This window comes from Podarcis cretensis, assembly GCF_951804945.1.
Source record: "Podarcis cretensis genome assembly, chromosome: 7".
Taxonomy (NCBI): domain Eukaryota; kingdom Metazoa; phylum Chordata; class Lepidosauria; order Squamata; family Lacertidae; genus Podarcis; species Podarcis cretensis.
The window spans coordinates 24,346,197-24,374,112 of NC_137176.1; the positions used below are offsets into that span (position 1 = coordinate 24,346,197).

The window sequence follows — 27,916 nt, forward strand, 5'->3', positions numbered from 1 at the left end:
TTGTTATTTGTATTTTGGTTGTTTTTATTGATTTATTGGTCTGTTTGTTGCTTTTACAGTGGTACCTCGGGTTAAGTACTTAATTCGTTCTGGAGGTCCGTACTTAACCTGAAACTGTTCTTAACCTGAAGCACCACTTTAGCTAATGGACCCTCCTGCTGCTGCCGCACTGCCGGAGCACGATTTCTGTTCTCAACCTGAAGCAAAGTTCTTAACCTGAAGCACTATTTCTGGGTTAGCGGAGTCTGTAACCTGAAGCGTATGTGTCAGGGGTTCAGGAGCAGAAGCACAGGGAAGAGGGGAGATGGAGAGCGAAGGGGAAGAATCTGAGGGCAGCGTAGGAGATGACAGTGGCCCGAGAGATTCCATGAGCCTCTCCAGCGAATTGGAAGATTCACAGAAGGGGGCGCCAGTGGCTAGGGGTAGGGGGTTCCCAAGGGGAACGTCCCAGGAGCAAGGGGAGAGCAGAGACTCCCAGAGCAGTAGCTGGAAATCAGGACCAGCTTCCCCACCAGAGCAGAGTGGGGGGGAAGAGTCCCAAGGATCAGGGCCAGTGCATTCCCCACCAGGGAGAGAAGATAAGGCAGGGCTGACCACACCTCCATCGGAGAGTCAGACAACGGAGGGGAGGTCAGATCCGGCCAGTATCCCGGAAGAGGGAAGCAGTGACAGAAGTAGTGTAACGGTCAGGAGGAAGGTCACTGGGTTGGCGCGAGAGGCAAGTTCAAATGTACAGGAGCGTGGGACAGCAGAGAATGAGGATTGGGAACCGGGTCCTAAAGCCCGCCGGAGGCAGGGGGAGGAGCTAAGCGACTCAGCGTCGGAAGAGTCCAGAAAGGGGAATGCCCCAGCGGGCAGGAGGACCCAGAGGAGGAGAGAGCAGCGTAAAAGGTGGAGCAGGGCTAGGATCTTAAACTGGTGTCAGAGGGGAGGAGATTCAGACGGGACTTCGCCGATCTAGGGTTTAAGATGTAGGGCTGCGCGCTGTGGCTTTGAAATGGAAATGGAACTTCAATAAAGACTTTTGTACATTACGACAGCCCAGCGTTGGTCCTCTGTGAGCTGGGACCTAGAGGCAGCTCTGACAGTATGCAACCTGAAGCGTATGTAACCTGAGGTACCACTGTATAGGACATTTTGATGTTTTGTTGTGTTTTTGTACATTTGTAAGCTGGCCAAAGTGGCAGGGGAGACCCAGCCAGATGAGCGGGATATAAATTAAAAAATATTATTAATATTCCAAAGGTGAGAAACCACTGAATAAGATTTGGGGAATGTGCAAGACGGGGGGTAGAACAGTAAGTGGAATTGCCACTGTGCCAGCAGAACTGCACTGTCACTGCTTTTGGGATGATCAATGTATAAAACTAGATACTGCCCACATGACATTTCACAGACTGGAATAGGATGCTTGGAGAAAGCAGGAGTTCTATCCCTGTTCCCTTATCCTTTCCTTAATTTTCCCTGCTTCAGTCCTTCCACATTCCCCTCTCTTTCTAGACACTGTACCCTCAGCTCACTCCATGCTGGAATCTAAACACGTATAAAAAAAAGTTGTGAAAATGCTTTTTTAAAAAAAACATTTTGAAAAATATATGGAATTTGCCATAGCTCACCATCGCCATCTAGTGTCGCATTCGTATAATGCGCTTTACAACACACTTAAAATGTTCTGTTTGCAGCTGTATAGCTGAGTCCTGTGTGTCCTCTGAATTGGGAGCCAGCAGGAGAGCTGAGCAGCTCCATCCAATCCGTGGAAATGCAGTCCCCACCTCCATTCCACATATCCCATGCTCACTTCTCGTGTGCATAGACCAAGCATGACCAGGAAGACGAGCAAAGTAAGGCACAGAGGTATATTAACCCCCCCCCAAACCATTTGTTATCAATATCCAGGGTACCAATCACTAATCAGTGGCATATGACCAAAGCTGGTTCATTATGTATTATTTTACGTATTTGTTTGTAAATGTGTTTATATATCTATACTGACATCTATCTATCTATCTATCTATCTATCATCTATCTATATGTTTTACAACAGTTCTACATAATACAATAAAAATCATATAACAATTTTAAAATCAGCTAACTTACAGAAAGACGCATTCTCACCTACATAAGCCAGACAGAATAAAAAATACAGTGGTACCTCGGTTTAAGAACAGCCCTGTTTACGAACTATTCTTTATAAGAACTCCGCAAAACCGGATGTAGTGTTCTGGTTAGCGAACTTTACCTCGGTCTACGAACAGAAGCCAAACAGTAGAAGGGCAGGTAGGAGGCCTCATTAAGGAAAACGCGCCTCAGTTTAAGAACAACTTTGGTTTAAGAACGGACTTCCGGAACGGATTAAGTTCGTAAACCGAGGTACCACTGTAGCTTTAAAAGTTGGAAGCATAAATGTAGAAGCAACAAGCCAACATTCACCAAATGCCAACCAAAATGCCTGGTATCAGTTCTGGAATATATTCTGGCTCTGTTCAGTGGGAAAGAATTTCTTAACTGCAGAGCAGTCAAAGAACCCATCCTTACTGTCCAGATTAAAAAAACCGAAAACTTGCAGTAGTATAATGGTTAGAGTGGAGACACAGCCAAAAATATCAGTGGGGAACGTTGGACTGTACCCCATCTGGTTTGGGGAACCTGCAAGTTGTGCAAGCAAAGTTTCTCACATCTGGGGGACAGTTAAGCCACAGGAGTCTAAAAATGTTGAAATCAAGTTAGTACAAAGTCAGAAAACAGGCTATGGCCTCCTTTACACTTAGGCCTTGGTTGCACATTACAGTAAGCCAAATAAGGGGTTGCCACAATTCCATTGAGCTCACAGCCACTACGTCTGCTATCTGGTCTTTTTCACTCTCACGCCACCATCAAGATTTGGCTTATGATATAATCCAACCACAGCAGAAGTACAGACCGGGGAGGCTGCCAACTCCTCTCTGAGCACCAGCACATTCCCAGTGTACCACGGTAAGCCACGTTTTAGTATTATGAGGCTCTCTAACAGCGAGCCATAGGGTTGCATGCCTTCCCTGCCCTTGGCCACTCCACTGGACCTCCAGAGAGGGAGTTCAGAAGATCTCTCCATCAGATTAACCACAGCTAGCTGTGACATGCAAATCCAGATAAGAACGGCTCACTGAAACAAGCCAACTTCAAGCCAAAGTTTAAAACGGCTGGCTTGTTTCAGCGAACTGGAAGATCAACCTTGACGGACATAGCGTTCAACTGTGGTTCAAGTGAAAGCTCCTCAAGAGGAGGAGTGTGGTCAGTGGCAGACTTTGGGCTCTCAAATTTTGGCAGCGCCCCATGAAACACTACAATTTGGCACATACACACATACCACCTCTCAAGTTCCATTCTACAAAGTTGTTGTGGCGCCCCCTACAGTATGGCTGCCCTGGTTGCACCACCCTAAAACCACCTCTGCTGTGGCTCATCTATGATTTAGCGTCACATGCAAACGCAGACTACAACTTATGCACTCACACTAAACCATAGAAGCTCTTACTCTAATATTTCTCTTGCACCTTTCTTCTAGCAAGCTCATGCACAAAGCTCCCAGGTGGTGTCCCATCCAGGCATTGACCAGATCCAGAACTGCGTTAGCTTCAGCTAGGTTGCTGCATTGTGTGCTTTGATGACCTTTAATCCCATTAAAGTTAATGGAAATCACGTCATGGACTGTGAAAAGCAACCCTTTTCAATACGGGGTTACATCTCTGCATTATGTGAGTTTTTACAATTTAGTGAACTCTCCACAGACCTCGTGACTATTCAGAGAACCCGGAGACACACCAGGAAATGCTGCCAGGCGCCCGGATGAGCTGGTCAGGATTCACTAGTGATAACCGGGGCGGAAATAGGAAAATAAGACTGCTTTCAGACATTCACAAAATCCATTTGAGATTGTTGCCACTGAAATGTGAACAGTCACACCAAGACATTCCCAGAGCAGAAGGCTACTGGTTTTCAGAGAGGTCATTGCACGAACTACCTCCATATTTTCCCCTGAACGCATTCCTGTCTGGGCCATATTATCCACTAAGAACAGGTCCCATGCAAGTCGTAGTTATTGAAATGCTGATTATGTAGGAGCAGAGCATTACAGACTGCGCCCAAAGTTTTCTCTCTCTCTCTCTGTGCTTTCCTTGACAGCTGTAGAAATGTCACCTTGGAAAAGCGGCAGCTGTTACGAATTATCCACTTAGCTAAGCTCTCCCCCGAGTTCTTTAATTTTATTGCAAATGAAGGCACAAGGTGGGAAAGGAGCACAAGAGGAGTGGGGGAGGGTGGATTTGGTGTGTCCCCCCCCCTTCTTATTTGCTTGTTTCGCATAGATCCAGGTTCTGGTTGCAATCTTATTAATGGTACATTTATTTATTTTAATAAAAATGTTGCAATACTCCTCAATTCTCCCCACAAAAAGTTCCTAACAAAGAGCAGTAATTTAAAAAAAAATACCAATACAAAACTCAGTGAGTGCAGAAGCACAATGACAAGAATGGTACTTGAAGAAAACCAGCGAGAGGAGATCTGGTGAAAATCCCTTGGAGGGGACTGTGACCTCAACCTGGGTACAAAGGTTGCAAAAGACCTGTATACATAGTGAAGCCTGCAGATTTTAAAATATGTATGTTATAGAATCATGCCAAGGGGATAATTCAAAAGGCATGAGCAAGATTCTTCAAACCTGGAACCATCGGTTTGAGGAAGGACAAAGAGAAATAACAAATCATAAATAATTTGCCAAGACAATAACGAAACGCGTTTGTGAATTCAAAGGCTCGACAGCTTAATTAACAAATAAAAGCTCAGCTTTCTTTGTTGTGTTTCCTTTACCACATATTGGCCAAACACACCCCTTGCATTCCCCCACCCCAACTTTGCTGCATTCAAATTTTTTACCAATTTCCAAGCCTATTCCAGCAAAAGATTGAATTGTTTCCAAAGAAAGTCACTTCGGTGAAATTGCCTGTTGGAACAAAACACCACAGCGAGAGTCATCCGTTTACCTTTAAAAATCCAGTTTGCTTTCTCTCAGCAACCTTTCCTAATGAGACAAAGTATATCCTCTCTCCACCCCGCCTCCCCGATTTTAACAAAACCAGAATTTTGTTTCCATAAATAGATGGGCAAGGAAGAGAGATTTCAAGTTGCCTTCATTTCTTTGCCATTGTCAAAGCAAAAGAGCTTGGGGGGGGGGGAGGAAACCAGCCCTTCAGACTGCTGAACGTTTGCCTCCTTTGAGAGGCATTTTAAGAGGAAGAGAGACCAGTCTCTACTCCAGCTTCGTTTTACGGTATGTGTTAATGAACTGTAAGGCTCAGCATTGCTCAGTTAAAAATCAGCGGTGATGCAACCACAGACACAGAGTTCAACAAGATCTCGGCGCATGGCGTTGCTCCAGAGATAGCAGCATTAACGCAGCAACAGATACGGAACGTATTTTCGGCAGCATTACCTGAATCTCTCATTGCGTCTCGCTCATCCTTTTCTGCATGATGATATCAAGGAGGCGAACTGTTCAGCTGCTTACAGGCGGAGGCGACAGCCAGGAAGCACAGTTGTGACAGAGCTTTGTTCTGCCTGCAGTGAATTACAGGAAGCCAGGGTTAGACAACAGCAGCAGCAGCAGGCAGCAGCAGCAGCAACAACAACAAATTAAAAAACCAAAGTGTCCCTTTTTCAGCCTGGATTTGCACATCTATTGGGAGACGGAGGACCAAAAGGGGCGGGGGGCAGGGGGGAGGAAGAGTCACGAAACGGGACTGACGGGAGAATATTCCATTGCATGTTTGCCAGATCTCTATTTAACGAGCAAGCAAGTTGAAATCTTCTCCATCGCTCTTTCGTGAAGCAGCCTACCCCTTCGGGCAACCCCCCCCCCTCCTTGCCAGCAAGAGAAACAGACAGCCTGTAGCTATTACAGATTAGACTTGATGTGGACAGAATATAGTTGCCTGCCTGGGTGAAGCTATATATAAATACAGCCGCTGATCAACTTGCATAATCAGACTGTTCTGTCACCATCACCTCCACTCCCTAGCAACCCAACTCACCACCACCAGCTCCCTCCCCCTTTAAAATAATAAAATAAAAGGCGAAAAGGGCGCGTGGGTTTTCAGAACGGCACAAGGCACAAAAGCCTTTTACCCCCACTCCCAAGGATAACACACAAACCCTTTTCTGTCTCTTTCTTTAAAACAAAAACAAACACCCTCCCCCAAAAAACCCGACCCGCAATGCTTCATATACCCTAAGCTCTTGCTCTTTTGCCTTGCCCTTCCAGCTACACCCCTGTCAGGCAGAATCTGGCCAAATGGAAAAAGAAAGGGACACACACAGACACACAAAACCAAACATCTGTCTCTTCTTGTGCTGGCCCCTCCTCTGAGAGGTGTTGGGGGGGGGGAGAGAATCCATGCTGGGAGGTACAAAAAGAAAACATAACACAGCCACAACCATCCCCCCCAAGATGCAGCTGGGTGGCTTACAAGCTAGCTAACTTGCATTTCTTTTTTTGCTTTCAAAGTAGGGAGTGATTTCATATATATATATATATATATATATATATATATGCGCCTCCTTAACTGTTTCTAGAGAGTGAGCAGGGTGGATGGAGAGTAGAGGCTTGCTGGTTCGCAGATTTGGCCACTGCTCCAGAGAAGGCATCTAAGGACATATTGCATCCCACCAAAACCCTTCTCTTCACACACAAGCAACTTGCCAGCACTCAAACCCCAATGCACGTGCCCAGCGCCCCCCAATCCCCAGACCCCCCCCCCAATATGCCTATGCGCGGAGTAACCCTCTATGCATGCCTCCTCAAGGGATAAGCCCTGCTGAGTAGGGCTTACTCCCAGGTAAGGCTGCAACCCCATGCCCCGCTTACCTGAGTGAGCCCCACGGAATTACTTCCGAGTAGACAAGGCTAGGTTTGGGTCATTAGTTGCTTCTGCAAGCCCTGATATGCAGAAAACCTGAGAAGGAGGAAGCAGACTTTTTAATATATATGTATATTCCCCCCCACCCTTTTCTGTTGCTTTTCTTGGAAATTACAAAACAACTCTCCTCCACAAAAACACACACCCCTCTTGCATGACAAATCCTCCTTTCAAATCAGACTCTCGCTGCCTTTGCTGCATTCAACAGTTTGGATGGGAAGGCTAAAAGGTTAAAGCTGGGGGAGGGAAGAGGAAAATCGACGCTCGCTGGCCCTTTTCTGCATAGATGTCCGAGATATGTATAGTGTGCGCTTATCTCTGCCGCCGCCACCCCCGGCCAACCCCCCCCCCCTTTATTTTTTGGTCCAAATGCAGCGTATGCCCCCCCCCCCGCTAGCAAGCCAGCTGGAGCTGAGGCAGGATATGAGTTTGGAGGCTGGTTTTTCAGATATATATATATATATATATATATATATATATATATAATGGTTTTAAAAGCAAGCACGCGTTTTGCACAGCTCCGCAGAGCTCCTACCCATTCAGGCAGCCTGCAGCCTCTGAAATCTTGCCTGATCCGCCGTCGGCAGCAAATTGAAGACGGAGGAGGCGAGGGAGGGAGGGGGATGCTTGCCGGAGAGAGCCTTGAATGTACAAGAAACTGGAGGCGGGACGGGAAGGATCCGCCCCCTCCCTTCGCGTCCCGCCCCTTTCCTGACATTCTCTCCCCCCCCCCCCCCGCGCACCTCTCTCTCTCACCTTCCCTCCCCGTTTCCCAAAAAAACCCACTAACGAATCATTTCCCGCCCATCCAACTCAAGCTTCCGCCGGCTTCTGCCAGCGACAGAGGCAGAGGAAGCATCTCAAACGAGTCGCGGCATTGTGGAGTCGGAGGGGACACCGAGGGTCATCTAGTTCAACCCCCTGCAATGCAGGAATCTCATGGAAGGAGAGTCCAACAAGTCTTGTGGCAGGCAGTTCCACTGTCAAACAGCTCATGTGGCACCTTTTAAATTTTTTGAAGAACATGTTTATTGTAGCGTAATAAGCTCACAGGGGCCAGAGTTCACTTCATCGGATGCACGAGGTGTTATTCTCAGTTGCCAAGCACAATTTTATGTAGTGTACGTGTGTTTCTGTGTGTGCAAAAATGCCAACCGTCTGCAAACGTACAGCCTGTGACTATCCTAAAAGCCATCGTGTTATATAGTTTGCTAATTCTGGGCGATCGTAAAAGTACCAAGGACTGTGGGACTCTTAATCTCAGGGTTGTGGGTTTGAGCCCCATGTTGGGCGAAAGATTTCTGCATTGTAAGGGGGTTGGACTAGATGACCCTCAGGGTCCCTTCCCACTCTACAATTCCATGATTCGGTGGTAAATCAGTGGCTGTGCAGTCTAGTTGGTTACGGTGGCTGGATCAGGACCTGGGGAGACCAGCATTCAAATTCCCACCCAGCCGTGAAGGAGGATGGGGTGAGGAATGAGAGTCCCATGTGCAACACCACTTTGAGCTCCCTGTAAGATAGGAATGATATTTATTAAGTAGTGGGTGGACACATCAGACGACACAGAGAACAAAATTAATAAGGGAAGTTTTTAATGTTTGATGTTTTATTCTGTTTTTAATCTGTTGGGAGTCACAAAGAGTGGCTGGGGAAACCCAGCCGGATGGGTGGGGTATAAATAAATTATTATTAATAATAATAAAACAAATAAATCTTAACACATTGTAAATCAGGTTGCTTTTGCAGCTGCATGCAGGTAACAATCTCCCCATCCCTGTTTTTCATTTGCGGGCAAGGAAAGGAGGATGTTCCTTAAGTTCCAGTCAGTATTGGGACGTAAAAAAGGAGAGAGTGCCTCTGAGCATGTCTGCAACGCATCACCTGCAGCAGTTGCGCATGAAGACAGTGACTGTTGTGGAGCAGGAGACTCTTCATCTCAACAGTTGTGGGTTCAAGCCCTGTGTTGTGCAAAAGATTCTTGCATTGGACTAGATGACCCTTGTGACCCCTCTTTCCAACCCTATGATTAGGCAAATTATTTTACTGGTTTCTCACTTTTCACCCTCAGTCATTCACCAGCTGCATCATGCAGCCAGACATTCAACAGGTGACGCTCTCCACATCACTACCCTTCCTTGCTGCTGCCTGTTGAATTTCACAGAGCTCGACACCATCTTTCAAGAATCCCCACACCCTGCTGGCAGCAGCCTGGACCATTCCGATGGAGACATAGAGATTCTCAACAAGATGGCGGCCATCAATCTTGTTCAAAATGTTATCGCTGGAGTAGGGGCCACTTGACACTGGGAAGTTGTTTCGGACGCTTTTCCTGCCATCCGGTGTAACATATCGCTGTGGCAGAAAAAACAGAGCTGGAACCTTTGTTTAACTCTTCGGAATACTTTTATTCAACACCATTGTTCAGAATTGCAGTCCTCCACAAAATGTAATATTTGTAATCGTTATACAGTGGTACCTCAGGTTAAGAACTCAATTCATTCCGGAGGTCCGTTCTTAACCTGAAACTGTTCTTAACCTGAGGTACCACTTTAGCTAATGGGGCCTCCTGCTGCCGCCACGCCACCAGTGCACAATTTCTGTTCTCATCCTGAGGTAAAGTTCTTAACACGAGGTACTATTGTTAGCGGAGACTGTAACCTGAAGCGTCTGTAACCTGCAATCACCCCTAAGTGCAGAGAAAAAGAAATTGTGTGTGTCTCTCTTTGGATGCCATGGACTGGTAGGGCAAAAGGTAAGGAGGCCAACAGTAGGTGGAGCCAGAGCCAACTAAATCTGAGTCTATTCCGCTCTGCTCCTCTCTGTGTTCCAGAAAGTCACCATTGAGACTAAGGAGGAGGAGTGCTGGCATGAGATGGCAGGCAGTTGGGGGCTGGTGATGGGCCAATTGTGGTTGGTGGAGGCATGCCCCATTTGCCCCAGTGGACCAGCCCCACAGAATAGAACTTGGTTCTGAGTAACCAAGCAGAGCATTGCTTTCATCCAGATAACCTGTGAATTCAGCATTCGTCCTGATTTGCTTGCACAATGCGGTGGTTAAATGGGGTGGCATGCAGCTAAGTTTTACTCACAGCTGATGTGAGAGTAACGGTCGTAAGATAGTCGTGTTTAGTCATTTCATGGAATAATACAGTAGGAAGGGACCCTGAGGATCATCTAGTCCAATGCAGGAATACGCAACCTGCAGGGATCGAGCCCGCGACCTTGGCATTACCAGCACCAAGCTCTAACCAGCTGAGCTACCTGGAAGCTCATTGGGTCTACTGTGAATAAACCTTCATTGAATGTGTCTGCTTTTTATTGCCCATATGGGGAAGTCATAGTACCATGAGCATTCGTCCTTGTTTGCATGTGGGAGACTTACACGTCTACCTGTTAATCATTTGTTCAACCCACATTTCTCGGTCCAATTTCTCAGTCCCTTTCCTAACTGCAAGACCCCTGGGTGGTTTTTTTTTAATAGATTTGTTTTGAGCTTAGGGTGATAGAGCCCTTTAACTGAGCCAACTCTCTCATAAGGTGGTGGACTCTCCTTCTTTGGAGATTTTAAAGCAGAGGCTGGATGGCCATCTCTCTGGGATGCTTTGGCTGAGATTCCTGCAATGCAGGGGGTTGGACTAGATGACCGCCAGAGGCCCCCTTCCAATGCAACAATTCTATGATTCTGTGATTCAGTATGTGCTTGAATCACTCCCGCAAAATAGTGACAATCTGAGTGCACCGAGAGAGAGAGAGGAAGAGACAGAAATGACCGTGCTCAGTAAAGTATTAGTGTGTGGTAGCTGTCATGGAAGAATTATAGCATTGCTTGCTACTACAGGTTTTGTTTATTCTGGATTTGGCCACACAGTGTTGGAATGAAAGTAGACTATAGAATGGAAAGATAGGAGTTGTGTCAGCAGAAAAGATGGAAGAGAAACAAAGGCTGGAGGTACCAAGTCCATATGTTTCGTGGACTTGGCAACAAACCTGTCAGATAAGAGCAGAGCTGCAGAACACAAAGCAAGTTATGTATAATAAGCTGAAGCCTGCATATGCACCATAAACTAGCATTCACACACCCACCCACACACACACACCTGAAAGGATCCTGGAAACTATAGTTTACATCTCACGGAGCTACCATTCCCAGCACTCTTAACAAAGCGCAGCATTCTTTGGAGGGAAAAATGCTCAAAATAAATACAGTATATGTGTCTCTCAGCAAATATTTAAGTAAATGGGCTAATCTACTAAAATAAAACTATTTCAGAAAACTATAGGGGGTGTTGGGCTGCCAAGAGTTTGTTTGGATGCTGGATGTTTGCAACAGCTTCAGCAGGGCCTGCTTGCAAGATCCGATATCCTAGTTCGTCCTGAACTCATTTTAATGTGTGCACACATACAATACGCAAGATTAGTGGCTCTAGCAATTTATGACCCGTGTGTGAGCTTTCATGTAATAGCCGCAACATAAGAATTGGCCCTGGATCATAAGAAGAATCAAGCTTGCTCTTTGCCCTGCTTTGCATCCCATAATTTGCCCTCCTATCCATTCAGGTTAGCTGGAACAAGTGGAATGTGGAATGTGCCAGCCAGCCATGCCTTCCTACAGGATACTCCATTCTGTTCCACTGTCTGCCCCAAGTGTCAGTCAGCATCCTGCACACTTTCAGGGGGGTTAATGGGTCACTGGCAACAGAGTGTTGTTGTTTAATTTACTGGATATTCTATGGAAAGGGTAAATCCAGATTAAATGTGTGGATTGGCGGGGGCAAGTGCAGACTGGGATTTTGACATCAGCTAGGAAAAACTTAAGGGACGCGGGTGGCGCTGTGGGTAAAAGCCTCAGCGCCTAGGGCTTGCCGATCGAAAGGTCGGCGGTTCGAATCCCTGCGGCGGGGTGCGCTCCCACTGCTCAGTCCCAGCGCCTGCCAACCTAGCAGTTCGAAAGCACCTCCGGGTGCAAGTAGATAAATAGGGACCGCTTACCAGCGGGAAGCTAAACGGCGTTTCCGTGTGCGGCTCTGGCTCTGGCCAGAGCAGCGATGCCACGCTGGCCACGTGACCAGCGCTGGCCCCTGGCCTCTTAAGTGAGATGGGCGCACAACCCCAGAGTCTGTCAAGACTGGCCCGTACGGGCAGGGGTACCTTTACCTTTAGGAAAAACTTGCATGTGGTTCTATAATAAACACTGAGCTGCATGCATCCTCAGTCCTCAACGGGCTGTTTGGGAGATTTCCCCCCACCCCCTTAGGGTTTTCTTTTCTTTTGTTGTACCTTAGACCGCCCCCTTCCTGCTGATATCTCCCTCCTGTGTGTGGCTGTCACTGTTTTGGCTACATTAATTATCACCTCTAAATACCAAAAATATCTATTCAAATTAGTACTGAGAAGAGCTACTTCTTCTCTGTAGAGTTTCATTAGCCAGAGGGTTGATTAAAGAATTAATTTTAAGACCATTTGTTTTGTCATAAAAGCTTGGATGTTTTTTTTTTGTTCGTTCTCAAGGAATTGAGCTTCCTTGAGTGACCCAGGAAAAAAGGAGGAATGATTTCTCTAGGGCTTGACCATACCCAGAGAGAGGGTTTTTTTGTTTTGTTTTTTAGTTCCTTTTTGCTTTCACATTTCCAACAGAACTGCTGCAAATAAATATTGCATGAGCAATTTGGGCATAATTCTCTTTCTGAAAGACAAGGTAGCAGGTGGAAGATTTTTCTAAAAAATATTTTACCCAGAATGACTGGAAATCTAAAAGTCACTCAAATGATTGGCAGCGTCGTGAAACAGACTATTGAAAACATTGCTTGGTATTGAGTAACATGAACGTTCTGCCTATGATGTCTCCTTGGAAATAAGGTCTGCTGAATTCAGTGAGACTTACTTCGTTGGGATTGCAGTTTAATTTCACACTTCCAAAGTCACTGCTTGCAATTGCAGTTACTAAATGATAAATATGTATTTGTGAACTAACCCTGCATTATACTGAAACCAATTGGGCATCCATCCATGCAACACAATGGAAGAATTTGACTCTTCTAGCACTTTCTTTTGAGAAGTGATCAGAAATAATCACTTGCAGTGCCCCAACTCTAGAACTTTCCGAGATTTGTCAAAGCCTGACTTTGAACATCATTCAGGGAACGTCTTCTGTTTGGTGATTATTCTTTCCATAGGAATAACATTATTTTAGTGGTGTAAATATTAGACATACATTATATATTTTAAATTTACTAGCGTCCCATCTTAATACAGGAATCATGTTTCGAAAGGCTGTTAGAAATGTAGATTGGCAAATTCTAATTCTCAAAATAAAATAGTAACTGCATCTACAATATTAAGCATTTTTTATTATTCCGTGAAATTTTTCATGTTGGGTGTGTCTTGCGTAGGGTCTCAATTCTTTCTCTCACTTGTTTAAAGGTAAAGGACCCCTGACAGTTAAGTCCAGCTGCGAATGACTGTGGGGTTGTGGTGCTCATCTCGCTTTACTGGCTGAGGGAGCCAATGTTTGTCTGCAGACAGTTTTTCCGGGTCATGTGGCCAGCATGACTAAGCCGCTTCTGACGAAACCAGAGCAGCACATGGAAACAGCGTTTACCTTCCCACCAGAGTGGTACCTATTTATCTACTTGCACTTTGACGTGCTTTCGAACTGCTAGGTGGGCAGGAGCAGGGACCGAGCAACAGGAACTCACCCCGTTGTGGGGATTCGAACTGCCGACCTTCCGATCGGCAAGCCCAAGGCTCAGTGGTTTAGACCACAGCGCCACCCACGTCCCCCACAGTATTTATTGTCAAGGGGAGTGATCTATCATCAGGTCTGACTATTGGCAGTGTCTCTGAATTACAGAATGGATTTTCATTAAGTTTGATTCAAATATCCATTTATTTTATTTCATTATTTGATGCCACCTATGAATATTTGGTCATCCCTAAATATTTTGTTTTGTTATGAAAAAGGTGGCCAGAATGTAATTTAAGACTGCAATCCTATATACACTCTGTCGCTGGGACTTTCCTCTGAGTCTGCAGAGGAAAGGTTTCTAATTAAAGTGTCCTGACAGTTGACCCAACAATCACCAAGCCTGAGCCTCACCGATTTTCCAAATAAGAGGAAATGACTTTTGGAGCCATAAGCACCAATTTCCACCACCCCACCCCCCGCCCTTCTCCAAAATTAAACTCTGGGCAGGTCTAACGATCCAATCCTGCCATACACCAGGAGGTTATTGCTTGCTCAGAACAGCTGGTATCTGTTCTGCATTCTGATGCAGGATCCCACTGTGAGCAGCAAAACAGAGATTCTGCACTGATGAGAAGGTCCGCTTACATATGCATAAGACTTTGTGCGCATGGAACAAGGCAGATTGGGAGGTGAGGTATGGCAGATGAGTGAGATACAGCGTGCTTTCAGTGTCATAGGTTGAGTCTCTGGCATCTCTACCTGCAAGGAGCTGTGTTTATTTTGTCAGACAAGCAGAGATGACTGAGTTAGACAGAACATGGTTCGTCACAATATAAGAAATCTACATATGTTTGGAACCTGGGTGGGCCATTTACCACTAATCTCTGCAGCATCAGACTGTTCATATATGCATTTAATATCAGAGTTGCTACGTGCCTTTGAATAGAGATGTGAATGGTTGTCTGATTCCTACAACACAGAATCATAGAACTGTAGAATGGGAAGGGACCCCGAGGGTCATCTAGTCCAACCCCTGCAATGCAGGAATCTCAACTAGATCATACATGACAGAAGGCCATTTGCTTAAAAACCTCCAATGAATGAGAGTCCATAACCTCTCCATTGTTTGTTCCATTGTCGACTGTAAGAAAGTTCTTCCTGAAGATGGCTATGAAATCTTCTCTCAGACTTCTCTTTTCCAGGATAAACATACCCAGCTCCTTCAACCGTTCCTCATATGGCTTTGTTTCTAGACTCTTGATCATCTTGGCTGTCCTCCTCTGCACACGTTCCAGCTTGTCAACATCCTTCTTAAATTGTGCTGCCCAGAACTGGACACAGTATTCCAGGTGAGGTCTGACCAAGGCAGAATAGAGTGGTACTATTACTTCCCTCGATCTGGGTAACAAAAATTACTCTTGTGTAGTGTTTTGTGGCGCAGGGATTGCACATGCTAGACCTTTACAAAATATGTATTCAAATACCTGGAAATAAATAAAATCTTAATTTGGTCAAAATATTCAATTGATAACTCCCTAAACTGAAATAGAAAAAGGCAAATTCTAATTGATTAAAGACAAAGAAGTTTGTTTTAACAACAACAACAATTTTAAAATAGCCAGGGTTTTCTTCAACATGCATGCACACACACACAACATCCTTAGAAGGCAAAAGACAAGTAAATCCTGACACAGGATTATAAGTCCAGAAATGCACTCGTTTCGGAAAAACATGGCAGAGTTTGACAAAAAAAACCTTGGCTCTATGGAACTGACATCACATAACACGGGTCAGTATTTTCTTCATGGACATGAATTCTGTGCAATCCTAACAGTTCCTTCCATTTCAGCTGCAACAGAAAAATAAAAACAACACAGTTTCCCAGCAGCACGAGCGTCAGCTAGAGCAGTTTTGCACATGAAATGAAGGGTCATGGTTTTTACTAGTTCACTAAAGTCATATCAGTTGACATTGATCAGATATGATTGCATGCCATGAAATATGCTGAAGAAATCAACATCACCAACCTTTTACAGACCTGGCTGCTATATCAGCACAAACCCAGGATTCATTTGTTCGTCTTGCTACTTGTCAGGACCTACTGGCTCTCAGAGCCCGACTTGGCTGGGATCTTTTCCAGAAGAGGAAGGAATCCCCCTCCCCAGGGGCGCCGACTTGCCCCCCACATTGAAGGAGCGCAACCACATGACATGTCACATGACACTGTGTGCCACATGCGCTGAGGCAAGGCAGGACACATGGAGGGCAATCTTTGCACTGCCGCCCTGCGCTCCTGGGATCCTGGGTTCCCGAGCTGCTGGGCGGATGCTGAGACTAGCAAAGCAAAGATCTTGCTCGTCCCAGCTGCCACCCGGTTCCTGGGCTGCCGGAGGCTGGGGCGCACAGAGGGTGCCCAGCAGCAGTGGAGGATGGTAGCCAATATGGGGGCCATGGCCCCCTGCCTCACAATATTGGGAGAGCTGAAGCCGCCCCCCGTCCCCTATACAGTGGTACCTTGGGTTACAGACGCTTCAGGTTACAGATGCTTCAGGTTACAAACTCCACTAACCCAGAAATAGTTGTTGTTTAGTTGTTTAGTTGTGTCCGACCCTTCATGACCCCATGGACCAGAGCACGCCAGGCACTCCTGTCTTCCACTGCCTCCCGCAGTTTGGTCAAACTCATGCTGGTAGCTTCGAGAACACTGTCCAACCATCTTGTCCTCTGTCGTCCCCTTCTCCTTGTGCCCTCCATCTTTCCCAACTTCGGGGTCTTTTCCAGGGAGTCTTCTCTTCTCATGAGGTGGCCAAAGCATTGGAGCCTCAGCTTCACAATCTGTCCTTCCAGTGAGCACTCAGGGCTGATTTCCTTAAGAATGGATAGGTTTGATCTTCTTGCAGTCCATTGGATTCTCAAGATTCTCCTCCAACACCATAATTCAAAAGCATCAATTCTTTGGCGATCAACCTTCTTTATGGTCCAGCTCTCACTTCCATACCAGAAATAGTACCTTGGGTTAAGAACTTTGCTTCAGGATGAGAACAGAAATCGCACGGCAGCAGTGGGAGGCCCCATTAGCTAAAGTGGTACCTCAGATTAAGAACAGTTTTAGGTTAAGAATGGACCTCCAGAATGAATTAAGTTCTTAACCCGAGGTACCACTGTACCTGGCTCGCCTGCCACTCCCCATTGAGGTTGAGAAGAGAAGGAGAGGTGTACCCCAAGACAGCCACTACAAAGGATAAGTCATCCTGTATGGAAGGAATTGAACAGATACTGTCCATTCAGGTATGTGGTAAGAAGTACCATATTTATTTGAATGTAATGCTCCCCTTTTTGGTCCAATTATGTCCTGAAAATGAAGGTGCGCATTAGATTCGATCGTGCATTACATTCAAGTAAATACTGGTAGGCATCCCTTTGTTTCTTACCAACAAGCCCACAAAGTGGGAGCTGAAAGAAGATGTCCCATTCCAGCTGTAGGATGGATGTCAGTCAGGAGGACCTACCTAGCTACATGGTCCAGTGGGTGGGAGAAGGAAGCAGATAGTTCAGCTCATGGTTTTTAACCCTGCAAATGATTTATTTTATCCCAGGGTGCCCATATTCGTAAGGCTAAACCACTGCCCATTTGGCTCTCTTACAATACAGTGGTACCTCGGGTTACAAACACTTCGGGTTACAGACTCTGTTAGCCCGGAAGTAGTAACCTCGGGTTAAGAACTTTACCTCAGGATGAGAACAGAAATCGCGTGGCGGTGGCGGGAGGCCCCATTAGCTAAAGTGGTACCTCAGGTTAAGAATGGTTTCAGGTTAAGAACAGACCTCTGGAATGAATTGAGTTCGTAACCCGAGGTACCACTGTATTGTTGTTCATAGGCCTTTCGCCAATCCTCAGATCATTTTTTCTTTTTTTCTCTTTTCTTTTTTCTTTTTTAAAAAAATCCTTTCTCACGAGTTAATGCCCACTGCTGATAGGTATCTTATACTCGTCGCCTTCCTTGCATGATGCTCCAAGCAGCTATTTCCCCCCTCAGGAATATTTCAGCTTGCACAAATTCCACATGGGTGACACAGAAATTATATGCAGGTCACATCTGCAATGTTCTGCAAACTGACAAGACCATATTTGGGGATTGTGACCATGTTCGGCGCAACCGTACGGACTTGCAAAGAGTTAACGGTTCAAAATGCGGATCCCGGGGCCATCCAGAAATGATAAGAAAGTGAAAGAATTCTAAGCATGCTGCTTTTATGAAAACCAACCCTGCCTGAATAAATTCTTATATGCCGTTTTGTTGTTATAAATAGGAGGCAGCCTGTGTGTTTAAGAACCCATTTATGCTTCGTATGGCTTTAAAAGGGCTAGGCACACAGCATAGCTTGACAGGGAGAATAAACATTTTATAATAACGAGGAAGCGAGTCAGGAATTTGCCCTTGACTTGTTTATGTTGCATATTAAGGGCCTAAGTAGTGGCTTATAATACAGAGCAGGCCTAAACCCATGAGACTGTTGACTCTGTTTTTGACAACATATATGTGCAGCTTTTAAAAACCCTTGATCAATAGTCAGCGCAGTGCTGCTATTGCTTTTAGCTCTTTTTGCAACAGCATCCATGCTTGATACCTCCATTTCTATTTACCCAAGCAACAATGCCAGCAGGTACCGATTCTTCCGCCTCCTTTTTCTTTCCAGGACGGCTAGTAGCGAGAGAACCGGGAGACTCATATGAGGAGAGAGACTTGAATTCAAATCCCTGCTCAGCAAAGGAAGCAAAGTTAAGTAGGGCTTTCCCACCGCATCAGTTGAGAAACCCTTGGCCCCTGCCAACCGTCACCTAGCAACAGATGTTCCATCAGGTTGCAGAACAGAGCAATGGAAAAGAAGCAGGGGAGATAGACCAGTTCGCTTTCTCTCCCTCCCTCCCTCCCTCCCTCTCTCCCCCCCCCCCCCCCTCTCTCTCTCTCTCTCTCTCTCTCTCTCTCTCTCGTTACCTCCAGGTTTTAGCACACACAGCCATTCCATTCAGTTGAATGTTTCCATCCTAAATCATCATTACAGTGGTACCTTGGAAGTCAAATGGAATCTGTTTGACTTCCAAAACATTCGGAAACCAAAGCGCAGCTTCCTGCAGCCAATTGGAAGCCGTGTAAGCTGCATCAGACATTTGGGTTCCAAAGAACGTTCGCAAACTTCCAGGTTTGCAGCATTCGGGAGCCAAAACGTTTGACTTGCAAGGCGTTCAGGATCCAAGGTACGACTGTATAAGAACTAGTGCCTGAGCTTCCATTTCCCATCCCCTCCTCCCGCCCCCTCCCTTTTTCCTTGTGTGTTGTGTCTTTTAGACGAAACCTGAGGGCAGGCACTATCTCAAAACTAATTTTCGTGAGCTGCCCTGGGGAGTCTTTTCAGCTAAAGAGCAGGGTGAAGAGATAAGCTCCGTGCTTAACCCCTCGGAAAATGACCCACCTTATAATCATGCTACACTTTGGGCCCCTTTGTGCTTCACTCGTGTGCAGGGCGCAAGCGTTTATTTATCTATTTGCACATTTAATTTATATCCCGCCCTTTCTCCCAAAGGAGTTCAGGGTGCCATACCCACCCACAATCTAAAGCTTTCTAAAGTGGGTAAAACACCATAAGCGGAGCCATTGCTCAGCAGAAACAAGCACAAGCTTAGCATACAAGTCATTTTGTCACTGCCTGTGGTCTACCCAGAGAAAGAGGCCCAAAGCTGAAATGGTGCAGTGCTAGGGCTAAATCAGAGTGGCTGGAACTGGAAGAGGCCACTAGGATCATCTAGTACAACCCTCCTCAATGCAGGAATCTTTCGCCCAATGTGGGGCTTGAACTCACAACCCTGAGATTAAGGACTTGGCTACATTGGTAAAGAAAAAGCGTTTTATATGTGTTATATGTGTTATAACACCGTGACACCAGATAGCACTATGGAGTCCCTTCTTTCTTTCTTTCTTTCTTTCTTTCTTTCTTTCTTTCTGAACCATTCAGTATTCCATTATTACATCCACCAAAACTTATTTACACAGTTCAATTTATCTTCATGCTGCCCACGTTTTCAAATATACACAATTCTCCCCCCCCCAATATATTTAATAAACATTTTCCAATCTTCTTTAAATGTATATTCTTCTTCTTCTCTTATTCTTTATGTTAGGTCTGCAAGCTGTGCATATTCCATCTTTTTAAGCTGCCATTCTTTCTTTAGTTGGGACTTCGCTCGATTTCCATTTTGGGGCTAACAAAACATGGGCCGCAGTAGTGGCATACATAAATAACCTTTTTTGACACCTGGGAATTTCGGTCTGAATTATCCCCAACAAAAAGGACTCTGGTTTTTGTTTGTTTTTTTGAAAAGTCCTTTTAAACATTTTTTTCAATTCATTATGAATTATTTCCCAATACTCTTTTACCCTTTTACAGGTCCACCACATATGATAGAATGTACCCTCAGTCTCATTGCATCTCCAGAACTTATCTGATTCAGTCTTATACATCTTAGCAAGTCTACTCGGAGTTAGATACCATCTGTAAATCATTTTCAGGTAGTTCTCCTTCAAGGTCTTAACAAGCTGTAAACTTCAGATCACTCTTTCCTAATGTGTCTAGATCCAGCCTAAGAATCTCATGCTCTACCAACTGATCTCTCTTGCAGAACTCTAAATCAGAGTGATTGGCGCTAAAAAGCACACATTGCCTTTAGTTAACTGTGCAACTCACTCATGCTCAGGATACCTTCAGTTTTGACCAGCTCCCATCATTGAGACACACCTCCTCCCTCCCTCCCAACATCAGTTTATTGGGCAGACTGCCAGTCCATTACTTGTTATTCCCCCAGCAGACTTGAAATCACTTCTCACTGTCCTCTTCATGTAGACCAGCTGCTGAGCCGTTGCTACACAAGTGGGTGTGCTACACAGGGACTGTGTGTGTGAAGGGACCACTGAGCTGCTAGTGCTTCTTGCTAGAGAAAGCAGTGTGTGTGTGTGCGCGCGCGCCTCATGACTTGCACAGAGGAAAACGCAAAACAGGAGTGACATGCAATGCATGGGTGCAATGCAACATCTTTAGATTCTGCCCTGCGCCGCATAACGGTAACTGCAGTAGAGCAGATCAGCTGTAACCTCATGAAGATGGAAATTGCTCCCCAGGGATGCTGCTAGCTCCAGGAGGCAAGCTTCCACGGGTGTCAATAGGAGCTTTTGTCTCAGGACTAATTGGAGCTTTGCATGTATGTGTGCAAAAAGGGACATGGGTGGCGCTGTGGGTTAAACCACAGAGCCTAGGGCTTGCCGATCAGAAGGTCGGTGAGCTCCCGTTGCTCGGTCCCTGCTCCTGCCAACCTAGCAGTTCGAAAGCACATCAAAGTGCAAGTAGATAAATAGGTACCGCTCTGGCGGGAAGGTAAACAGTGTTTCCGTGCGCTGCTCTGGTTCGCCATAAGTGGCTTAGTCATGCTGGCCACATGACCCGGAAGCTGTACGCCGGCTCCCTCGGCCAATAAAGCGAGATGAGTGCCACAACCCCAGAGTCGGTCACGACTGGACCTAATGGTCAGGGATCCCTTTACCCTTTACCTTTACCTTTGTATGTGTGCATGAAGGATGTATCATTGTGACTGCAGGGGAGGAGTGTTAAAACCCCTCATCCTTCACGCCGTCTCATCTCTGATCACGATTCCCGCCGCAACTTTTATCTAGGAAGTGGGGAGCTACGCACATTTAACATCAACATCTAGTTTGGTCCTTCAACAGCAAAATCATGGAAAACATCAGTGTTACCTGCTCAGTAGAAAGAGCCAGAGAATTGGGCCCATCTCTTAAAAACACTTATTATTTTGCCGATACTTTCCTTTTGTATACAAAGAATACCGCAGTGATAATTTCCGCCCTCCCTTTCCCACAAGTGGGCGGGGTTTGCGGTACCGAGTGAGGGCTCACCTGGGCAGGTGCCTCCCACCTGCTTGGGCCAGCCTTTGACCCACCCTCGGCCAGGGAGGACAATGGCCAGCCGGCCGAGGGTGAGGCAAAGGCCAAAGAAAAGAGGCTGACCCCTTTGTCCAGGCCTCTTTTGGTTTTCTTCCTTCCCAGAATGCTGCTTATTATTTGAAAGAGGAGCAGATTGTAAACCTCTGTTGAGTAGGGAATCAGCCTCAAGTCTCTCGCTCCTCTTGCTCTCAACCAGCTCAGCCTTCTCTTCCTTCACTATTAGATTATTTTTATGCTGCAAAAACAGCTGCCCTTGCAAGTTGCCGCTTGCTAGAGACCCATATTTCTCAGACCTGTTCAGCCATACCATACACCAAAAAGGATTGCTGAGGGTGATAAGTCACCTCCCTGCCGCCTTCTCATTATGGAGACAAATCCACAATTTAGACGCATCCCTGTGCAACCGGCGATAATTCTGTCACAGAGACTTTGGCTATTCGGAGTTGCTTTTGTCACTGAATCTCTGTTTAAAATAAAGTCACCAGACAAAAATCTGGTTAACTTCTGATGCTTAAGGGAAGAAAAAAAAACTTTAACCTAATTATACCTTACAGTTTGGATCAGCGTTGTGCTTCTGGTAGGGTTTTTAAAATTATAAAACAAAACAAAACATGATCAGAAAAGGCTTTTTATGTATGGGACAACAGCTGCTCAGATGCTACTAGCCCAGAGATGGAAAGAAGAAAAAGTCCCTACCAGAGAGGAATGGCAAGTTAAGCTGATGGACTATGCTGAAATGGCACAGCTGACTGGAAAACTCAGGAACCAAGAAGACCAAAACTGTTTTAAAAAGAATGGGAAAAATGTATAAGTTGTTTAGGAGACCACTGCAAGCAGATGGAAACATTAGCAGGATTTTAATTTCACTTGTGATGTAACAAATACTATGGATAATATGGATTGATATAAAATATAGATTATGGAATAATATGCAGTTATAAAAGCTGAGAATAAGACCTACGGAGGGAAGGGAGTTGTGCGATTCAGAGATGTTTAACTTCCTGGTTTTCACTGTGTGGCTCAGAGCTCGAGGTTGGTTTTATTTTGCTGCTGGTTGCTTAAATTTTATCTTTCCTGCCGTCCCTCTGCAGCCTCATTGCTCTGTTTAGAGAGCGCACGGACGTTTGCTAGCGTCTGTCCCTCCTCCCGTGTAAGCGGCTGCTGCCCGCTTTGCTGCCATGGCTCTCCTTCCCTCCCTCCTCCCCGGCTCCAGGTCGCTTTAAAGCAAGCAAAGCGAGAGCCTCGTAGAGTGTGTAAGCGGCTCCCGCTTTGCTTGACTGACGGCAGCCATGGCTCCGATCCGTGCATTCGCTCCTTAACACGCACAGGCATTTTCACTTACTTTCTAGGAGCAAAAAAGTGTGTGTTTTGGAGCGAAAACTACAGTAGGTAGATAGATAATTTATTACGGTCGGAGACCAGCTTATAAAACACACTTGTGGGTACAGTCCCAGAAGGAAAACAAACAATTAAAACAATGTACAACAATAAATTTAAAATTTATAAATGCGATAAGCGTATAGACACTTAAAACTTTAAGATAAACTACCGCAGAGAGAGTGCAACTGGACTTCTCTGCGACCCATCCCCTCTGCAGGGAGGTGGGACCGATTCGGATGGTCCGCCCCCGCCACTTAATGGATCCAAATGGTTTCCAGAGAGTGGTAGGGGATGCTTTATCCCATGTTGATGGCCTTTCAGCCGATTCCCTGGTGGCCCGCTGGAATGTGGAGTTAACCAGGGCTATTGATTGTTTGGCTCCGAAGCGCCCTCTCCAATTGCATGGAGCCCGGAGAGCCCCGTGGTTTTCCACGGATCTGAGGGCAATGAAACAATCGTTGAGATGGCTAGAGCGCCGGTGGCGGATAACCCATTCTGAATCTGACCGGACACAGGTTAGAGCTCAACGTCGAGCCTACCAAGTGGCGATAGCGACGGCGAAGAAGACTTTCTTCACCGCCTCTATTGCATCTGCAGAAAACAGCAGCAGGAGACTCTTTCAGGTGGTCCACAATTTAGCGGAACCACCTGTAACATCGGGGCCCAGTACGGGCCACATGTTCTCCTGCAATGATTTTGCAAATTTTTTTGCAGATAAAATCGCTCAGATTCGGGAAGAAGTAGACTCCACCGTGGGAGCAGGGCCGGGGCGGGAGAGTGCTAGAGTCCTGTCTGGTCAAGTTGTGTGGGATCAATTCCAATCTGTTACCTCCGAGGATGTGGACAGGCTGCTTGGACGAGTGAAGCCAACCACCTGTCTCCTGGATCCTTGCCCATCCTGGCTTATAAAAGCTAGCCGGGAAGGACTGGGCGATGGGCTTCGTGGGGTGGTGAATGCTTCCCTCCGTGAGGGAGCCTTCCCAGACCCGCTGAAAGAGGCGGTTATTAAACCGCTTCTTAAAAAACCATCTCTAGATGCGGCCACGATGGCCAATTATCGCCCAGTCTCAAACCTTCCATTCTTGGGTGATTGAGCGAGTGGTTGCTGAACAACTCCAGGCACGCCTGGAAGAAGCGGACCATTTGGATCCCTTCCAGTCGGGATTCAGGCCTCATCATGGGACTGAAACTGCCTTGGTCGCACTGGTTGATGATCTCCGGCGGGCTAGGGACAAAGGTGAGAGCTGTTTCCTAGTTCTGCTGGATCTCTCAGCGGCGTTTGATACCATCGACCATGACATCCTTCTGGACCGTCTTGAGGGGCTGGGAGCTGGGGGCACTGTCATACAGTGGTTCCGCTCCTTCCTCCTGGGCCGTGTTCAGAAAGTGGTGGTGGGGGATGAGTGTTCAGACCCCTGGGCTCTCACTTGTGGGGTGCCTCAGGGTTCTGTCCTCTCCCCCATGCTTTTCAACATCTACATGCAGCCGCTGGGAGGGATCATCAGGAGGTTTGGGCTGGGTATTCATCAGTATGCAGATGATACCCAGCTCTACCTCTCTTTTAAATCAGAACCAGTGAAGGCGGTAAAGGTCCTGTGTGAGTGTCTGGAAGCGGTTGGAGGATGGATGGTGGCTAACAGATTGAGGTTGAATCCTGACAAGACAGAAGTACTGTTTTTGGGGGACAGGAGGCGGGCAGGTGTGGAGGATTCCCTGGTCCTGAATGGGGTAACTGTGCCCCTGAAGGACCAGGTGCGCAGCCTGGGAGTCATTTTGGACTCACAGCTGTCCATGGAGGCACAGGTCAAATCTGTATCCAGGGCAGCTGTTTACCAGCTCCATCTGGTACGTAGGCTGAGACCCTATCTGCCTGCAGACTGTCTCGCCAGAGTGGTACATGCTCTGGTTATCTCCCGCTTGGACTACTGCAATGCCGCTCTACGTGGGGCTACCTTTGAAGGTGACCCGGAAACTACAACTAATCCAGAATGCAGCAGCTAGACTGGTGACTGGGAGCGGCCACCGAGACCATATAACACCGGTCTTGAAAGACCTACATTGGCTCCCAGTACGTTTCCGAGCACAATTCAAAGTGTTGGTGCTGACCTTTAAAGCCCTAAATGGCCTCGGTCCAGTATATCTGAAGGAGCGTCTCCTCCCCCATCGTTCTGCCCGGACACTGAGGTCCAGCTCCGAGGGCCTTCTGGCGGTTCCCTCACTGCGAGAGGCCAAGTTGCAGGGAACCAGGCAGAGGGCCTTCTCGGTGGTGGCGCCCGCCCTGTGGAATGCCCTCCCATCGGATGTCAAGGCGATGGACAACTACCTGACATTCAGAAAACATCTGAAGGCAGCCCTGTTCAGGGAAGTTTTTAATATGTGATATTTTAGTGTATTTTTCATCTCTGTTGGAAGCCGCCCAGAGTGGCTGGGGAAACCCAGCCAGATGGGCGGGGTATAAATAATAAATTATTATTATTATTATTATTATTATTATTATTATTATTATTACCCAGAGTCACCCATGGAACCGAGTTTGGGGATTTTCTTAACGAACTAGTTTGAGTCGGGGGATGGTCTGCGCCTACAGATCTGTACACAGAATCTGGCGACCATCCGGGTCGTCTTCTGATCTTTGCCTAACAGGAAAAGGTCAAATTTTTGCTTTTCCGGGAGGTCAGTGAGCCTCACCAGTAGGGGATCAATGGTCTTACTATGTGCATCTTCATAAAAGGGACATCTAAGTGCTCTGAGCTTCCTATCTCCCCCAATGAACAGGCACAAAGTCTCTGAGCATATGGGACTTTTTTAAAGGCTCCTTCCAGGGCCGGCGAGGGCAGAGCCGAGCTTCTGGCAAGTGTAAAGGCCCAAATAGATATTTCACAGAATCATAGAGTTGGAAAGGAACCTGAGGGTCATCTAACGCAATGCAGGAATCTCAGCTAAAGCATCCATGACAGATGACCATCCAACCTCTGCTTAAAAGCCCCCAAGGAAGCAGAGTCCATAACCTCCCAAGGGAGACCCTTCCACAGTCAAACAGCTTTTACTGTCAGAAAGTTCTTCTGGAATCTCCCTTCTTGTAAGTTGAAGCCATTGGTTCGGGGCCTACCCTCCAGAGCAGGAGAAGACAAACTTGCTCCATGCAGATATTTGAAGTTGCCTATCATCTCACCTCTCAGTCGCCTCCTTCCCAGGCTAAACACACCCAGCTCCTTCAACCATTCCTCATAAGGCTTAGTTTCCAGACCCTTGTTAAAGTTGTATCATCACCTTAAAGGGCTGGTGAGAATGCCTGAAAGGCGGAAGGAGGAAAGAGGCTTTTAATCATCTATTATACAGCAACAATGCCCACAAGTAAAATGTATTGGATTAGAATTAATAACTTGATAAAAGAGATTTGGGGATATGAGATCCCACTGGATCCACGTGTGTGTGTGTGTGTGTGAGAGAGAGAGAGAGAGAGAGAGAGAGAGAGAGAGAGAGAGAGAGAGAATATGTGTTGCTCAGTTTGTCAGGAGCACAGATAATTAGCTCCTGATACGATCACGGTAATAAAGATATTATACGCCCCACAAAAGGGGGGGTGTCATAGATTACCAATACACCCTTCAACGAAGGAATAGACAGACAAACTCTCTGGATTGTTAACAGGTGAGAAAGTAAAGTTATAATATATTAAGATAAACTATTAGGATAAAAGCAAAAATGGAAAGGATTTGCTGAAATAATTAATTGAACTAGAATACAAAAAAGGGAGGTGCGAGGAGGTCAGGAAAACAAGTAAATGAAAGTTAAGATATGGAAAGGTTGATTTGTTTTTAATTGTTTTTTATCTATTTGTGTTTTGTATTTTTCTCTTCTTTTTCTTTTCTTTTTTATTATTGTAACTTTTTTGAAATCTTAATAAATATTATTTTTTTAAAAAAATAGACAGACAAACTCTGAGGGTTTGCCTTAATACTTAAATTAACTCAGTGTGTAAGAACGAAGGAAAACAGACAATGATAATTTTATTATTAATTGAAATCCTTTTGTTGAGTCATTGTATGAATCATTCACTATATCCACGAATACAAAGGTAAAAAAATTTATTATGGCCATTGAGTTAAAATTTAATTTAAATTGCAATGAAGTGAGATGTACATAGATAAATATTTAGTTTTTTTTTTCCTTTTGATAATCATTTTAGTAACTATTTAAAATTATCATGTGCCTTTGTTTTAAAATAGTTTAATTTGATACATTTATGTTAGTAATGATTATAGTAGAAATGACCATAGCTATTTCTTATATATTTGTACATGTATCTAATCTAAGATAAGGAACAACTACTATGACCACCTAAAAGGCTAGCCTTGGCCTCATCACTTCTGATTTCCTTGTGTTTTAAGTCGGTAGTGTTGTGTACACAGCCCTTATGTCCCTCTTTGGAGATGCCTGCAACTATAGCAGATAGTCAGTCAGTAGGAGACACTTCTAGATTCTGCTGTTTGTCCTTGACTGCTGCGGACCGATAGGGCAAGGCAAAGTAAGCTGCCATATTCACAGTGGCATTCTTGGAATATTTGACAATATTACAGCCTTGACCAGTATGCCAAGCTTAGTTCTCAGGTAGTTTCTCATGCAGGTAGCGCCAAGAGCCATTCACACGTAATACAGTTCTGCCCAGGGGCGGAGGAAGGGGTGGGTTGTGGGTGTGGTCTACACTGAGGGGGGGTGACAAAATGCTGGGCAGCACTCACCGCAGGCCCTGCAGCGTGCCCGAGCCACATGTCTCTCCTGGGAGGGACGCAGTGGCTTGGGCGCCCGCCGTCTTCCCCTCAGCTGTAGGGTGGCTGAGTGGGAGGAGGTAGGCAGACTCCTTGAAGGCCTCACGGAGCGTCCTGCTC

General features: G+C 46.0%; 1 protein-coding gene and 1 long non-coding RNA gene across 5 annotated transcripts in view; one reads left to right on the top strand and one right to left on the bottom strand.

Moving 5' to 3' along the window:
* RNF152 (ring finger protein 152) overlaps positions 1-7,611 on the bottom strand; it is a 51,442-nt gene extending 43,831 nt beyond the window's left edge. For 2 of the 4 annotated variants that reach the window (XM_079985113.1, XM_079985116.1), the window contains exons 1-2: positions 6,262-6,334; positions 5,468-5,592 (exon numbers count right to left, since the gene is read on the bottom strand). The gene's annotated coding sequence lies outside the window, so the exon portion shown is untranslated. Of the gene's footprint in view, positions 1-5,467; positions 5,593-6,261; positions 6,335-7,095; positions 7,258-7,485 lie in introns of those variants that run through there. The other 2 variants (XM_079985114.1, XM_079985115.1) reach the window with 2 other exon arrangements.
* LOC307221024 overlaps positions 1-27,916 on the top strand; it is a 115,404-nt gene that overhangs the window by 24,284 nt on the left and 63,204 nt on the right. The window lies entirely within an intron of this gene.